Below are 16711 nucleotides of genomic sequence, written 5' to 3'. Positions count from 1 at the left end.
GTAGATTAATTTGATGTTTCCTGACAGAGGGAAGCGGCCTACAGCAGAAGCTGCTAGCTAAGAGATCAGGTGAGCAGCTAAAGACTGAACTGTGCCTCTCTTGCTGAATTAATTCTTCTGAGCACTCTTTCTCTTTTTCTCTTAACTCCACCTTTCTCTCCTCCTCTTATCCATTTTGCGAAGTTGTGAACATGAAATTTGATGCTGTAAGCTAGTTGATGAACTAAGTTAGATAGCTAGTTAGTTGTATTACACATCTCTGATTTAATGCCATGTATTACACGTATACTGTGTATGTGCTTTAAGAAGACCAATCGTATGAGAGATCGAGGGGCAGGGAGGTTTTTCTGCTTATTAATGGATGTGGCTATGTGGTAATCTAGTTCATCTTTTGTGCAACTGACAGGTCAGAGTACCGGTACTCCCAATAGACAGTCCAAGCCTGAAGGGGGCCCAATAAAAAAAAATAAATAAATCAGGGGCTGGTCACTGCATGTCCCCCTTCACTGCAGGTCCCAGTGCGACTGACCACCCCCCACCTCCCACTCATAGTTATACGACTAAGTTGTTAGTCCAAACAGCCAAGTTGTGCTAATCCACCCAATAGTCTACAACATCTTGCGATCATTTAAACTATGCTGTACCATTTACTTTCAGACTACCTCACTGCTAATGCCATCCACAGACAGTAAAAGACTGTTCACTTATGGTTCAACATTTCAGCTGGAGACAAAAGTAAACAGCGTTAGATAATATTACAATGAACAGAGATTCTATTTGGAGTCAGATTAAGTGGAACTTAATTGGCGCTTTTAAAGTGGCAAGAAAATGTGTGATTGACAGCACTAGCCTCCAGTGTTTATCTACTGGTTTTATGTCCTGCTGTGCAGTCATGTGAGCAATGCTCTGACTTTGCCCTGTGGGGAGGGCTGGGACTGTTTGGTGGTGAGGTGGTAAAGCTGGAGTAATGGATGGTGTGTTATTTTGTGCGTTAGTGGTTAAGTTTCCTGTCAGAACGGCTTTTGGCAGTTACTTCAGCTGAAAAGCTCTCAGCTATTAAAACAGCCTCTTTTTATCTAACATGTCTTTGGTTTATTTCATTTCACTCTTACAGTACACTTAGCAGAGAGCGCTTGAATCTGTCTTTTCTCACCCTGCACCTCTTATACACACACACACACACACACACACACAGAAAGATGAGATGTTTCAGCATCAATGCCTGCATGCATCTCATGTAATAGGAGCACGTTGTGCTCAATCATTGGCAGTCTTTTAAAGGCCCATATCCTACATTATTATTGAGTTTTATATTTTCTAATAGGCAGACATATGGAAATGTGATGCTTTCCATGACATCACAAAAACAATGAATCCAAAACAGGCTGTTTTTTCCACTCATGGACTGTATGGACTGGGAAGTGAACAGTACGTTTTGAAAGGTTAACAATGTTTACATACAAACCCTATTATTAAAAAAAAATGGAAAAATTGGTTTTCCATGATTGGTGGCCTTAAATCCCATAAACCAGTAAAAGGCTCTGGTCTTAAAACTTGTATACTGAGTAAGAATTACATTTGCCAGTGCAGAGCACAGAAATAAAACTGCCTCTTTGGAATTTCAAGATATTTTAATATGGGGCTATTTTACAGTCTTTATACAGCCTTTTTCTATTAGATTTGATTTGCAGTATTGAGCAGCACTTTGGCCAGCACCAATTTTGTGAATTATTTGCAGCTGCACTTTGGCCAACGTTGATTTTGAACATGCTTTATAAGTCAGTTTGGCTTGACTTGACTAGCCTGTATTTGCTAACACTGGTCAGTATTTTGCCCTGATACTCTACTACACTCTGATAGTTGCGGGTGTGCTAATGTTGCTGAAGTGGGACAGGTGTGTTGTTGACTGATATGCTGTTGTAGCCCTGTCTAATGTGAAACCATTGTTTTAGACCCAAATAGATTAAGAAGAGACAGAAAGTCTGTAAAAATCCGGCTCATGTGATTTAGATTAGCAAGAAAGCGACGAGAAACCGTCTGAGAAACCCACAATCTGCTCACCATTTCCTAGCCGTAGGGATTTCGGGGGTGTGGCCTGAACAGGTACGGATATCCCCGCCCCCTGAGAGTATGCCCTGCTCGGTGTCTCTAAACCCCGCCCCTACTGCGTCACTCCCTGCCCAATTAGCATACAAGCCCCACCCACTGCAAAGCTGTTACAGCAGCACCTACACCCCGCCATCTGCATCAAAGCCCCGCCCGCCCGACTCTAAGCCCCGCCCCTCCTCCGCTGTGCGCCGCTTCCTCCCGGTTTGTGCGGATCATTGCTGAGACAGACGGAGCAGCACATGGACTACAGCCGTCCTGAATCCTCCTAGTAGGTGAGTTCCAGCGCTCCCTGAACCACTTTCCTCTTAAATATCCGTTCACTGAAGTCTCTCCGGAAGCGTAGCCTCTGTATTTGGCGTTCCTGTTTAATCTCGTCCAGTCGCTCATTGCTCCATCGCAGGCTGCTGCTGCTGCTGCTGGCGGCTCTGCTTTGTTTTCATGCATATAAGTCTCGCTGTCGGTGCTGGCCGTCGGCTGGAGCTACTCGAGAAACGTACGAAAGTACAACGAGCTCCTGGGCCGGAAAAAAAGTAATATATTCGTCTCAGTCACGTGGAATATTAGTGATATTTCTTCACGGTTCGTGCGTTTCTGCTGTTATTGCTTTATTGGGGAACTTGCAGTAGCCTAATCAGCCCACCTCGTAATGTCCCCGGAGAGTGAATGAATCAGTGTGTTATGTGGAGCATACAGTTCACACGTAGCCCATAAAGCAGCTCCCTGCGCGCTGATTTCTCTCTCTCTCTCTCTCTCTCTCTCTCTCCTCTCTCTCTCTCTCTCCTCTCTCTCTCTCTCTCTCTCTCTTTTTTTCCTCGTGAACTTATCAAGCGCTCCAGGCTCAGCGGCTCATTTTCCTCGGTTTTCTCTACACTGATGCAGGCCTGCCTGGTCATACCCAGACGGCCCTCGCCTCAGGGTTAAAGGGGCATCTAGTGGTAGTAGTGAGTCTACAGTATATCAAGTCCAGTCACCTTCACCTACTGCTGCTGTCACTGCATTAATGTTCATTAGTACGAATGTGTACATCATTTCCATGTGAATGAAACACATTTCATCAACCCCTTTTTCTGCAAAGGGTAAATAAACTCAAAGGCTAAACTGTGTTGATGTAATATGTTTTGTTTACGTGGAAAACACACTTTTGGAGGGATGTTAATTCAATACTTGTATGCTGTTTTTCAGTTAATCTTTTTCAGTCTGATTGCAGTTGATGAACCTCTTCGAGGGCATTAAATTAACACCTTCATTAGGGTGACTTTGGCAAAGAATGATTCTGATTCCATCTTTTAAACACAGTAAATATTTACTGAAAAGTCAGGTGTGTGTGTGCTTGTTTCATGTCATTTAGACAGCTTATCTGTTGGCTCACTGATGCTGATCAGACTGACTGCTTTAGACTGACTCTAATTTTGATATTTGGTATTAAATGACACCAAATAAGATTTTCATTATATCCAAACTAATCATGCAGAGCTGAATCTGTCCCTGCTAATGTTACTTATCTACTTGATTCTGTTGTGGCTACAATATTTCCAGCAACCGGACTTTAATGCTTATTTTAGCTGAAGGTTTGATCCATTCGTCGTCAGTGTGCCGGTGCTGTGTGAAGAGGGATTCTTGTGTCACTGCTGGGTGTCTTCCGCAAATGCTTTATGTCAGCGTTTGCCTTCCAGAGCCTTGTTGTTTCTGAGACCTGATTAGACCTGATTAGATGACTAGATTTTTGGTGTAATGTCACTGTATACTAAGTGCTGGGCCCAAATGCCATCACGTCAGTGTAAGACTATAGTTTACCCAGCAGTCTGTCTGGCAGCACTTGATCGGTTAGATTTCAGATTTTAGACGTTGCACGAGAATGAGTAATCATCCCTCTCTCTGTCCCTCCTTCTCTGTCTTTCTCTCTGTCTCACTCTCTGTTTTTCTTTCTATGTCTCTTTCTCTATTTCTCAATTTAGTTTACAGTTCTCTCTCTCTCTGAGTTATGTTTGTTCGTAGTGTTGTCTCAGCACTGTAAACTGAAGGTTGTAAAAGGGACTGGAAATACAGGATCAGTGACAAAGAGTGGCTGCAGCTTTTACTTCTGTACCTTAAGGCTCAGTTAACTGTGCAGTGTTTTTACAGTGTGCATGCACAGTAACAGGTTGAGAAGAGTGCATGAGGGTTTGTGTGTGTCTTGTTAGAAGTCTGTCTTAGTGCACCCTCAGGCAGAATGACCCATCCGTTCCTAATGCTGTTTGGCCTGTTTCACACAAAAGCATTACTATCAGTGGATTACACACACTATGTGTGTGTGTGTGTGTGTGTGTGTGTGTGTGTGTGTGTGTGTGTGTGTGGGAGGGGGGGAGCAGCCGTGTCACGGAAACTCTCCACTGAACATCTGACTCCATTAGACACACTCCCATTCACTCACAGTTCTTACTCACCTTTCAGAATCACTCCAAGGCCTGTTTCAGTCTGTCTCGTCCAGAAAGGGTTAAATGACCACGGGCAGCTCAGCCAAAAAAGGCATTGTGTCTGTGTGAAATATCAAAGGCTAAGACCTACAGAGCATCTTACTTTCATGAATTTGTGATTTTTTTTTTTCCTGACATTCCTATTAAGACTTGGTGGATTGTGCTGTCAGGTACAGTCTCTGTTAGGGCTGTCACAGTTACTCAGTTATCAGTTGAATTTAATTATAAAAAAGAAAAAATTTGTGATTCAAATTGCGATTGTTTTCTATGAAGTGAGCTCCGGGCCAGTTTTTTAGAACAAGATCATCACTGAACGTAGTGTACAAGACTGCCAGTTAGGCCCAATCTCATTTCTTATTTTTACCCCTACCCCTTTTTTCGAGTGTCACCTTGACCCTTGGAACTGAGTTACAAGGGGAAGTGGTTAAAATCTTCCCATACAAGATGGGACAACCCTCAACAAAGAACTTTACTTCATTAACAGGCTAATAGCGCTGCTCTGTAGGCAACCCTGCCAGTCTGCAGTGATAGCAGAGGAGGGTACAGTTCAGCAACCTCTCTGCTGGTATTCACCAGCGTCTTGTTCGAATTTTCCCGTTCCACCTTAAATGGAGCAGCAGTTACATTCTGGTGCCTGGGGTGTCAGAACTGCTGCACCATTTAAGGTGAAACAGGAATTTTAGGTAGCTAGCCACCGACACATCAGCAAACTACTAACAATTTTTATGCTTGTTTTGAAGAAAAGGACCGTAATACATGGAAATGACATTCAACTAAGATAATACAATAATTATTGTAATTTTTTAATGGAGAAAATACTTACATTTGTGGTTTCTTTGGTCACTTGCACAGCCATCTTGCCAGTTTTTCTTTTTTTCTTTCTCATTGTGGTGTGCCTCTGAAAAACCTCCATTTGGAGGGCCATTTAGCCCCAACACTTCACCCTACCCCTCTATCTCAACAAAAATCGGGACACCCTACCTCTAGGAGTGAGCGGGCAAAACAGAGGGGTTGGGCTAAGTGGTAGGGGCAAGAGGTGAAATGGGATTTGGCCTTAGTTGTGGTTGTTTTGTGATGTACGCAGCACATGGGTGTTTGGCTGCTTTTGATTGGTCTAACACGTCTACAGATAGTTCACAAACTCCATGTTATTAGCTTAAATTTTCCCACTTAAAAGTTGTCAAGTTGTTGGTAATGTTGGCTATAATAAAAACTGGAGCTCTCGCGATTTGAAAATTGTACTCAAATTGTGATTCTGACATGAAATGATCGCTTTCAGCTATAGTCCATGTGTGCAGTATGGTAGAGTGAGAGTTAATGATAGTTTAGCTGTTTGTGGTCAGCATGCAGAGGGTTCATTCTCACTGTGACAGAAGGTCTGCGCTCGCTGCACAGTTAATGCTGATAAAGTCTTGTTTGATAACCTCCTGCCGCTCAGGGCCAGAGGGTGAGTTACGGGTCAGTGTGCAGTAAACTCTGTGTGTGTGTGTGTGTGTGTGTTCAGTCTGTAGTTATGGTAAGTGCGTAAAGCCACATTGTATTAGGATTATCTCAGGTTACGGCTGCTGCTCTCGCCTCAGCCAGTCAGCTGCTACATGCACTTACACATACACACACCTTTGCTAACAAGCTTCTTTGCCGTATCGCTGTCACTTTACTGTGTGTGTGTGTTAGAGAGAGAGAGGGAGGGAGGGTGTCCGGCTCTGGTTTAATTGCAAAAGAAATAAATGTGATGAACGTTTCAGAGAGAGAAAGCAGCTCAGTGTTTCATTTGAGCCGAGCTGATCCTTCACACACTGATAATCAGCTCCTAAACTGACTCCCTATAGAGACAGAGAGGAGAACTAGCAGAGGTAAACAACTCTCTTTCTCCCTTTCTTTCTCTTTCTTTCTTTCTCTGTCCCTCTCTCTTTCTCTCTCTCTCTCTCTCTTTCTCTTTCTCTCCCTCCCTCTTTCGTTCTCTCCCTCCCTCTCTTGCCCTCTCTCTCCCTTCCCCCTTCTCTCTCTCTCTGTCTTCCTCTCTCTCTGTCCAGCTTTATTGCTGTCTCTCCTTCCATATCTCTCTCTTTATTACTCACTCTCTTTTTCTTTCTCTCTCTCATTGGGCCTCTTTCTTTCTTTCTTTCTGTCTGTCTGTCTGTCTGTCTGTCTGTCTGTCTTTCTTTCTTTCTTTCTTTCTTTCTGTCTGTCTTTGTCTTTCTCTCCTTATCTCTCTTTATTTATTGCTATATCTGCTTCCATTCTTCTTTTTGTTGCCCCGTCTTTTTCCCTCTCCCTGTCTTTCTTTATTGCTGTCTCTCCCTTATTCCTCTCACTCTTTTTCTCTCTCTCTTTCTTTATTATCTTATTATATTATTATATAATCTCATTATTGCTGCTCTCCATTTCTTTGTCCTTTCTCCTTGGTATTATTTTTATTTTCTCCCCCACTCTTTACCTCTTTCCCTGTTTTTCGCCTCCTCACTCTCTTTCTTAATTATCTCTATTTCTCTTTCTACTTCTCTGCTTTTATTTTTCCCCTCTCTTTTTGCTCTTTCTGTCTTTATTTATCACTCTCTCTCTCTCTTTTGTGCTGTAGGCTGTGCCAGCACTGAAGTTGTCACATGGAGACGTACGGTACCAGTCAAAATTCTCGACACATCTAGTTATGAAGGGCTTTTTCTTATTTTATAGTATTTGTGAAGAAGAGATTTAAACAAGTAGATTAAAGTAGACTCTTCTTCACCTTGATGCAGCTTTACACACTCTTGAATGTCTCAAGCAGCCCCAGGAGGAGCTACCTCAGACGCTTTTCTAACAGGACTGAAGAAGTTCCACATAAACACATACACTCAGATAAAGGCATCAGATTCACTGTTTATATTGATCTATATTGAAGCCTTTAGGTCAGCGGCCACCAGCTTTAATTCTGGAAATTTTGTCTCCAATAAAGTCTGTCACACCTCATTCAGGTAATCAGGGACCTGAAGACAGTCTTTAACTGGACCAGGTGTGATGGGGCAGGGTTAGAGCTCAGATCTGCAGGAGCAGAGCTGCTAACCTCAAAAATGTCTCAGAAATGTTGAATCAGGGGTGCTAAATCAGAATGCACATCCCCAGTCAAAACTTTTGGCCTCGTAATGTGTCAAGATGTTGTTTCCACAGTTTTTATTAGGTGGTCAGAAAGAGGGGCCACACACGCTCTGATTAGGAAAATCAAAGGGAGAACACACCTCCTGGCTGTCATTACTCTATAAACTGCCCTCCTCCCATCTTGACTCTGACTCCTACTGAGCAGCACACACACACACAGTACAGTTAGCCAGCAATTACTGCCTGAAAGAGAGAGAGAGAGAGCAAGAGAGAGCGAGAGAGCAAAAGAAAGAATATGCGATGGGTAATTAGTAAACGGCAGGAAGCATTAAAGCTGTGATTAGTAATGGCTAAGGAACCATTCACAGAAAAAAATAGCATGTCTGGAGGGTAGAGAGAGAAGGAGGGAGGGAGAGAGACAGAAAGAAAGAGAGAGCATGGGAAGAGAGGGAGAAAGAGAGAGAAAGAAAAAAGATGGAGATAGAAAGAGAGAGAGTGACTGAGAGCAGAGGAGAGAGAGGGTGGCTTTTCCAAGCAGAGTAGTGTGTAGCATGTCTGCGATGGCACTGAGATGATAAGCACATAAAGGCAGCTTTCACTGAGCTCATGTTCAGGTGGGTCTTTCTGGAGCTGTTACAGGCTGTGTGTTCAGTGTGGAGGTTGTGTTTGGGTCATTGTTGCTGTATTTGCACTCCTTAGCTCCTTGACTTGGACAGTGGTGGTCAGTAGTAGTTTTTTGTTGTATGTTTCTAGGAAGAACCTTAAAAGGGGAATTCCACCAATGTCTCAAAATTTCTGCATAATTCGATGGTTCAGATGTAAGCAAAGTCATTCAGAGAAGTTTGATGTAAAATGCTTCATTGTAGAGAAACTTACAGACTCTGATTTCTTTACAGTGGTAGTGATGGGAACCCAGAAACATGATGTCTACTGGACAAATATACCCATTTTATAAGAAATAATGAACAAAGTACATGGCTTCAGAGCTTTTATATGTCGTTGCTGTCCAAAGAAAAACAAATATCTCCAAAATAGTAACTTTACAGGAAAAGGAACACTTTTACCTTTCAGTGTAATTCAATCAAAGAGATTTTATTATTTTAAGTGATTTTTGAACATTTCTATTGGTCCATGCATCATGAAATTTTCACACAACTTTAAAGGACAGCTGGTGTGTTGAAATGATGTAGAAAAATAAAAATCGATGTGACGATGCATTAATTATGGTGAAATAGTGGCAAAAGTTAGAAAATTTGTTTTCTTTGAGGACTCTTGTATCTCTTTACCTCTCTATTATGAATGGGTGAAAAAAGTCCATTTTAGGCCAAATACTTCTCAAGATTACTGTAAAACACTGTCTTGAGCATCACAACAATTTTTCTAGAAAGGACTATTTCAGTCAAACTACTCTGTATGACTTGGTTTACATCATGAACATTTAAGTATGCAGAAATTTAATTAGCATGTAGTCTTTATATGTTTTTATCTTTAAATTTTAAATGTTCTTCACACATCATTTACTCTTTAAAGAACCATTAAAAGTTTTTTTAAGGAACTAAAAGTGACTTGCCATCACTTGGTTATTTTTAACAGCTCTACAGAGATCCACCAATCTTTATCTCTCTGTATACTGATTCTGATAACTCAGGGTCCCGGCCCATACTGTGTACTGATCCGATACCAGTAATCTGCTGAGGCGTTTCATCCTAGCAAAGTGCATAAATATGAATATACAGTAGAGATTAATGTACTACGAAGCAGATGGTCATTCACCAACATTATTTTTAAGATTATGCAAATGTTTTATTTTTTTTTAATTGATCTAAATGGTTTATAAAATTGCACTGTTACAACTGTAATAAAAACCTAGGTACCACCAGCGTTGTTGTCTGGCAATAAAGGATGTTAAACTCTGAATCCTGACTGGTGGTGCTCCCTCAGGCCCCCAGCAGCAGCAGTAGGAGCTCTACTGAGGCTCTGAGCTCTGATACATTCCCTGAGGCTTTGGAAGTTGCTACAGTGGAGCAACAGCTGGCCAGAGCCACACATCTCCCTCATGGGAGCAGATACAGACAGGAGCATGACTATACCACAAACACACACACACACACACACACACTGCCCATGAAATTAGCTTTTAAACATATTTTTATACAAATGAGCATGTTGTCAGCTTGCAATAAATTAAAGGGCCCATATATATGTATGCACATTGTTCTTGTATTTTATTTTTTCCACTTCTAGGGTTTGTGTGTTTTTTGTCTACTAAAAATTTATTATAATAAATTTTACATGACCATTTTCTAATGACTTGTTATCCTTTAGAATAAAACAGCCTGTTTTTGTCACTGTTCCTTTAAGACTGTTAGGTGTAAGTGAGCTCTGTACTGACTAGGGGTGCGGGAAAAAAACGATTCTTAGATGCATCGCGATGCGGACGTGGACGATTCTGAATCGATTCACAAATGTCAAAAATCGATTTTCTAAATATTTAATTTATAACGTAATGTTGACGGAACGCAAAAGGCGGAACTTGGAAGTGGGAAAGTGCAGCGCCCGGACAGTCTGTGGCGGCACATAACAAAAACACTACTGGATGAGCGAGAAATCCGACCGGCTCCCTCTGCATTAAAGCCAGGTTAGATCAGGAGTCACAACCCAAATGATCAGAAGAGCCGTTTTGTCCTTTCAACAAAAATCAAACCACCTTGGGAGCCGCAACATTTAATGTCCAGTATGTCTCAGTATGTGTTAATGTCCTAGTTTAGGCTAAACAATATAAATGAAAATGCAGATTTACTTCGCTCTGCTTTAAGCTTCAGCTATAGCCGCTTTCCTCCCATCTCCTCCAGAAAACTTTTCCTCAGAAGTTGATCAGTTAAAAGTCTCTCAACGACTGTCTTACGAGGCTGAAGTCGCTTCTCATTCTCCAGCTTCTTGTCGAATTTACCCGTTCCACCTTAAATTCTAACTGAGGCACCGAATGTAAATGCGGCACCATTTAAGGTGGAACGGGAAAATTCAAAAGAGAAGCGACTTCAGCTTCGCCACTTTTTAGTGTTTGACAGTCTCTCGTTGAAGATTTAACGTACCAGGAAACCAACTACGCTGCTTATAAATGCGAATAACGCATCGCTGCTGTGTGACCTCCAGCCTGCACGCCGCTTCTCAGTCGTTACGAAACAGGGCTTTCGCGCTATGTTGCACACGTCCCGTCTCAAAGATACTTTACTGACACAGCGACCCCCCCGTCTCTACAACGAGACCAAAACCGAAGTTATAAAATCACTAAAGAAAACAGGTAGAATAGCTGTAACGTGCTGCGTGGACGTCCATCACCACTGGATCTTATTTCACCGTAACTGCGCATTTTATCGCAGATGAGTAGCAGCAGCTTCTCGTGCTCCAAACAAGAGCACTGACTGAGAACCTTCTAGTTCACTTGCCACATCACTTCCATTTGTTTTATTAAAAAAGATATTGGAAGTAAATTCATTATGGATCATGACAAATACTTTGCTATAAAAGTACCAAGTCACTTTAAATAACAACACTGAGTCATTTAGTCACTTTAAAATGTATATTGTCTCTATATTCTGTGTATATTTTGTGTATATTTAATATATTTCAGTTGGTTCTTCTTGTATTTTTATTTTTACTTATTTATTTAATGTAGAGTGATTAGCTGAGCCTCACCACAAGCATTTCAGTGCATAAATGTCCTGACATGTTGTGCAAATGACAAATAAACTTGAAACTTGAACTCGAAACTTGAGCTCACACAGGGAGAAAATATAAATGCTATATAGAAAAAAAAGATGCATCGAGATGCATCGATAATCGTTTTATAATCGCATCGCAGCCCTCTGAATCGTAATCGAATCAAATCGTGAGGTGCCTAGAGATTCTCACCCCTAGTACTGACTGTGCCTCATTCAGAAAGCAATCTGCATTGAAACACTCTTTATAACTTCAGCATGAACTGGTGGAGCTAAAGTGCTGTAGGCTGAATAGGTGAAAGTATGTAAATGTTGTGTTAAGTAAACTCAAAACCGGCTGGCTTTGCAGCTTAGTTTCCGTATATGACTGAGGAATGACTGGTGTGTTTTGAAACTTTAACATAGTACATTGAACACTTAAATTTAATAAAGTGAGACAATTTCAGTTTTCCATCACATGGACCCTTGAACATATTACATAGCTGTTTATTTCTTTGGCAAAACTGACAAAAGTGCTATCTTGGGAATAATGTCCAACCACACACCCCAATATGATGTCAGCAGCACTCCTGAGCACTCAAACCTTTTGAGCCAAAAGAGTCTATACAGCAATAAGTAGTTGAACCTTATTAAGTAATTAACAAGGTTCATTATTTTGTTATTTTTCTTCTTGTTACTTTTTTTTGAGTGCCTTGCTATTCCTTTGCTGCTGTAGCACTGTGACTAATAAAGGATTATCTTATTTTATCTTATCTTAACCATGCTCTGCCCACAATTGCATTATTTTGTAGCAAATGTCGAGAAGTTGGACAAGTTTTACAAAATGTTTGGAAACGTTCCCTTTAACCAAATAATTTTAGGTTGAAATTTACATTCGCTACATAACATTGGGTTTCCAGTTTAAAAAGCTACGCTGCTGCCCTCGACTGTGTTGTTGTCGCTAATCAAAATTAGGCAGGTTGGAAACAACAGCCACTCCGACATCATGCTAATATTTGAACAATTAGGTCAGATGAAAAGCAACTATGAGAGAATGTGAATTTCTGAAGAAGGCAGGGTGTCCTCAAACTTTTGAAGGACAGTGTATACATTGAGCAAATTATGCAGCTCAGCAACCTGCGTTTTCAGACACCTGTCACCTAAAGGAAGGCGCTCTTTCAGATAATGCTTTCACTAAAAATAATACTGGATGTTTAGCGGCGCTCTCCAGCTGTAGATCACACACTGTTGTCATCAGCGTTCCTGATGTGGATAATTACAGTAAACTGAAGAGAGACGGTGGAACACAAAGCAGGCGTGTCCGTGTTGTGTAATCCATCAGAGCGTCAGTCATTAGTGCCTTTCGCTTTCACCAAATGACAAGGAGAAGCGAGGGATGATGAGAGGAGGACAGGAGGAGACAAAGACAGAGAAGAAAGAATGGGTTTGATTAAAGAGAAGCTTTCACTCACGCTGCCTGTACGTTCCTGGGAGAGGGCAGAGAGGGTGGCTCTTCTCTTTATTCATCCACACTCTCCTCGCTCTTTCATCTCGCCTTGTGTTTCACTCCTTCTCTTATGTATCGCTTTCTGTTTCTCTCCATTCATGTACATTACACAGGATAATCACGGCCTTGTTTGTTGATGCATGTCTCATTTGTAGGGCTTTACAATTAATTGCACATTAATCAGAAGTACAGTTTTGTTGATCACAGAGGGCCATAATTCAGGCCCTTCATCAAGCAGCAGTATGTTTTTAACATTACTGTCAGTAATTTCAAATCAGAGGAATGGCTGTTGGCACTTTGCTGCAGTATTATTATTAAATATCAGGAATCAGTCATTGCACTAATAGTAATTGCCATTATTGTTGCTAAAGTCCATATTTTAGTTGCTGATGTGTCTTGTCTTTATGTCACTGGGTGTTTGGTCATGATCTTATTCTTAGCTCTAAATGTATAAACATAATTACAAATGTGCTGAAATATGCAGAAATGTCTCCAGAGTAGAACCCAAGCCTAAACCACTGAGAAAACATAAACTGTAATGATGGCCTTTTTAAGATTAGTGATTTCACTGAGTATTGTTTGAAGACTCTGTCTGATTTGAATTTGGGTCCACCCTTTTCCATGTTTCAACATCAATCCTATTTGAATATTTCAGTCCTGTGCATTAAAGTGCACAGGTGCATAGCTTTAAGCCTAAAGCCCCTCGATTAAAACCTCTGTCTAGGTGCTCTGAACACATGGCTGCCATCTTTTCATATCCTCTTTGAGCTAATCACATATAGCGTAGTTGTTGTTTTCTTTAAGTGGAAGCAGTTTTCTTTGTGTGGGTAAATGGACAAAAAGATTCATTAGCCAAAGAGGTAATGAAGTCCTGGAAAGCATCATGTTAATAACTAACAACAATTAAATGAATACAGTTTTGGTCTTAGGAGAGGCTTTTCATGCACTGGGCTAAATCAGTCTGACTAATCACAGTTGTTAGAGCTTGTGAACATCACTGAATGAGTGATGGTCACATTTGATTAGCATATAATTGTCATAGAGATTTAGGTTGAAACAACATACTGGCCTTGTGTGATTCATTCATGACTGTTCGGTCATAATGTCTCTCTGTTTTGCTGCATTAGTTGTTAATCTCTACCTTTAAAAATCTATACCTCTGCTTTCTCACTTTTCATATACTCTCTTGCTCTCTCTCCTTCTTCTTAACTAATGAACTCTCTCTTCCTTTCATTAAATATGTGTATATATATATACACGTTTTACAGCCTCTTGTCTATCTCTCCCATTTACATTTACTCTCTCTTTCTAGGTCTCATGTACTGTTTTCCGCTTTTATATACTCTCTTTTATATATTCTCTCTTTCTATCTCTCATACAGACATTTTCACTTTCTCTCTATCCCTCTATTTTCTCATTCTCACCCTTTTTTCCTACTGCTGTGTAGACACACACACACACTCATGGTGAGGTTAATGAGCAGAAGGCAGGTGTGTTTGAGGCTCTCTCTGGTCTTAATGAACGCCGAGGGCAGCTCAGGTCCCAGCGGTCGCCCACGCATCACTGCTGTTCTGTCGCCATTAGGGACGTCTGTGAGCGTGTGTGTGTTCCTGTGTGCATGTTTCTGTGTAAGTGTGTGTGTATGTGTCTGTTGGTGTAGTCTACAGAACAGACTGACATGTCATCCATCATCCATTTTCCCTCGTTGCACTCCTGTTGGATTTCCATAAGCTGGTGTTGTTGAACAAGGCTGGCTGGATTTGCATGGGCTGCACTGTCTAATGAACAGGGCCGTCTGCAGCCAGGAGCAAACTGCAGGACTACAGGAGCATCTTGCTGCTGCTGACTCAAAGCCCTGCACTGTCCACTGAGAGAGAGTGAAAGAGAGAAAGAGAGAAAGAGCGAGAGAGAGAGAGAGCACCCACACTAACTATTAAGCTAAAGTGCACACCGTCAGCTTTAATTCAAGGGTATGTACATTCATCTCAGGTAACCATGTAAGAATTACAGCCCTTTTTATACATAGTCTGTCCATTTTAAGGGACCCTAAAGTAATCAGGCTATTGTTGTTTCTTGTCCAGCTGTGCATTGTTTTGTAAAAGGCATCATTAGTTCATGCGTAAGAGTCTGGATGTGGCATTTGTATCAGGTCTTCAAGTCCCTCAACACGAGTGCCGATGTAAACGTGTCAATGTAACGATCAGTACAACCAGAACCAAAACATTAGATATGCCAAAATCATATGCTTGGCACTGTGTTAAAAACCTAGAGCCCACTTAAGAACTTGGCCATAGCAAACATCCTGCAACCTGGATGACTGAAAAACACTCTGTCAGGAGTAAAAACCGTTGGAACAGATCAGGAACGTGGCAGGATGTAGACATTGATGTGTCAAAGTTTATTATAACGAGAAAAACAAACCATCGTGATCTCAGAATGTTTAAGAAGAAGATGAAAACTGCTTGTGAAACTAAAGAACAGAAAGACCAGCTTTGTAAAATGCCCATAAATGCCTGTAGAGGTCTGGGACAATGTCTGGTGGACAGATGAGGTGAAGATGAACCTGGACCAGAGCAATGGAAAGAGAAAAAAATGAGGGGCTGTTCGTGATTTAACTCCAGTATCTCTTTGGTGGCATGAATGGCTGTCAGAGAAACTAGTTCACTTGTCTGTATTGGTGATATGACTGCTACTGATGGCATGGTAGCAATGCAACTTAACTGCCAAGTAAGCAAATATGGGGTTTGTCAAGGCTAAAAAATTAACATGTTCTTGACTGATCAAGTCATCTGATCTGACCTTCTTGCAGCATTACACCTGCTGAAGAACAGGCCGAAGGTAAGAAACCTCTTCCTCAGAACAAGCACAAGCTGAAAACATAGCTGTGTTACAGCCCTGACAGAATGTCAGTGAAGCGCAAACTGCAAGATTATGTTAATTTGTCCAATTAATATTGGGTTCCTGAAATTAGGGGCTCTGATTCCTGTGTGATCCACCAGTCATTGCTTTAAATGTCCTTGAATTAGAGCTGACATGCTGTACTTTAACCTAGTCTATGTTTCAGTTCAAATCCAGTTCATCCACATCCAGAGAGGAAACAATAACAATTCTGCCCATGACCAATTACTTGCAGGCTACACTGTATTTATATATCAGGAAAGATCAGAGCATTTGGTATATCTTTGTGGTGTGTGTGTGTGTGTGTGTGTGTGTGTGTGTGTTTGTGTGCTACTCAGTAATCCCCTGATTCTCTGCTTGTGTTCAATGATAAGAGTTTAAAAAGCCACAGGCCCCAGTCCTGCCAGGTCAGAGATTAAAGCTGTCTATCTCACCCCATCACTCATCTGTGTGGGTGTGGGGTGTGTATATGTGTGTTTGAGGGAGTGAGAGAGAGCAGAAAAAAAAACGTCTGAGGTGTTGAGCGTTCCTAACTTCCTCTTGAAGCCATTAACACGCTGGCATGTTAAACAAGCAGGACAGGCTCATTGTGATTTTTGCACATTCTTTCTGCCTCTCTTGCTCTCTCTTGTTCCCTATCTGTCACTCTCTCTTTCTTTCTCTCTCTGTCTTTGTATCTGTCTCTCACTGTCTCTGTCCATGCTTGTAGACCTTGACACGTCAATGTGCCCGAAGTCATAACAGTGACTACACTGTAAGGTGGACGAATACATTATGCTGTATGGATGCTGTTTGACTGTCAGACTCACCATAACCTCCAGGACTTTTTTTTTTGGTAAATGAAAGGCAGTGTAGTGCTTTGGCAGTCGTAGGCTACAGTTTGAGTAGCTGGTGTGTGAAGTTAGAAGTTAGAAGTATTGTGTAATTATAGTAGTATCCTTACATTCAAATAACCACTGTTCAGTGAAATTTTA

The 16711-nt window shown here is 41.3% G+C and overlaps 1 protein-coding gene across 2 annotated transcripts in view; it reads left to right on the top strand.

The window, feature by feature from the left end:
• LOC118811601 (genetic suppressor element 1-like) overlaps positions 1-16711 on the top strand; it is a 63601-nt gene that overhangs the window by 13267 nt on the left and 33623 nt on the right. The window contains exon 1 of one of the 2 annotated variants that reach the window (XM_036575930.1): positions 2307-2381. The exons of the other annotated variant lie outside the window; for it this stretch is intronic. The gene's annotated coding sequence lies outside the window, so the exon portion shown is untranslated. Of the gene's footprint in view, positions 1-2306; positions 2382-16711 lie in introns of those variants that run through there. 2 annotated transcript variants of the gene reach the window in all.

This window comes from Colossoma macropomum, unplaced genomic scaffold (assembly GCF_904425465.1).
Source record: "Colossoma macropomum unplaced genomic scaffold, Colossoma_macropomum, whole genome shotgun sequence".
Classification (NCBI taxonomy): Eukaryota; Metazoa; Chordata; class Actinopteri; order Characiformes; family Serrasalmidae; genus Colossoma; species Colossoma macropomum.
Note: the sequence above shows the minus strand (reverse complement) of the source record. Positions and strands in the feature narration are given on the sequence as shown.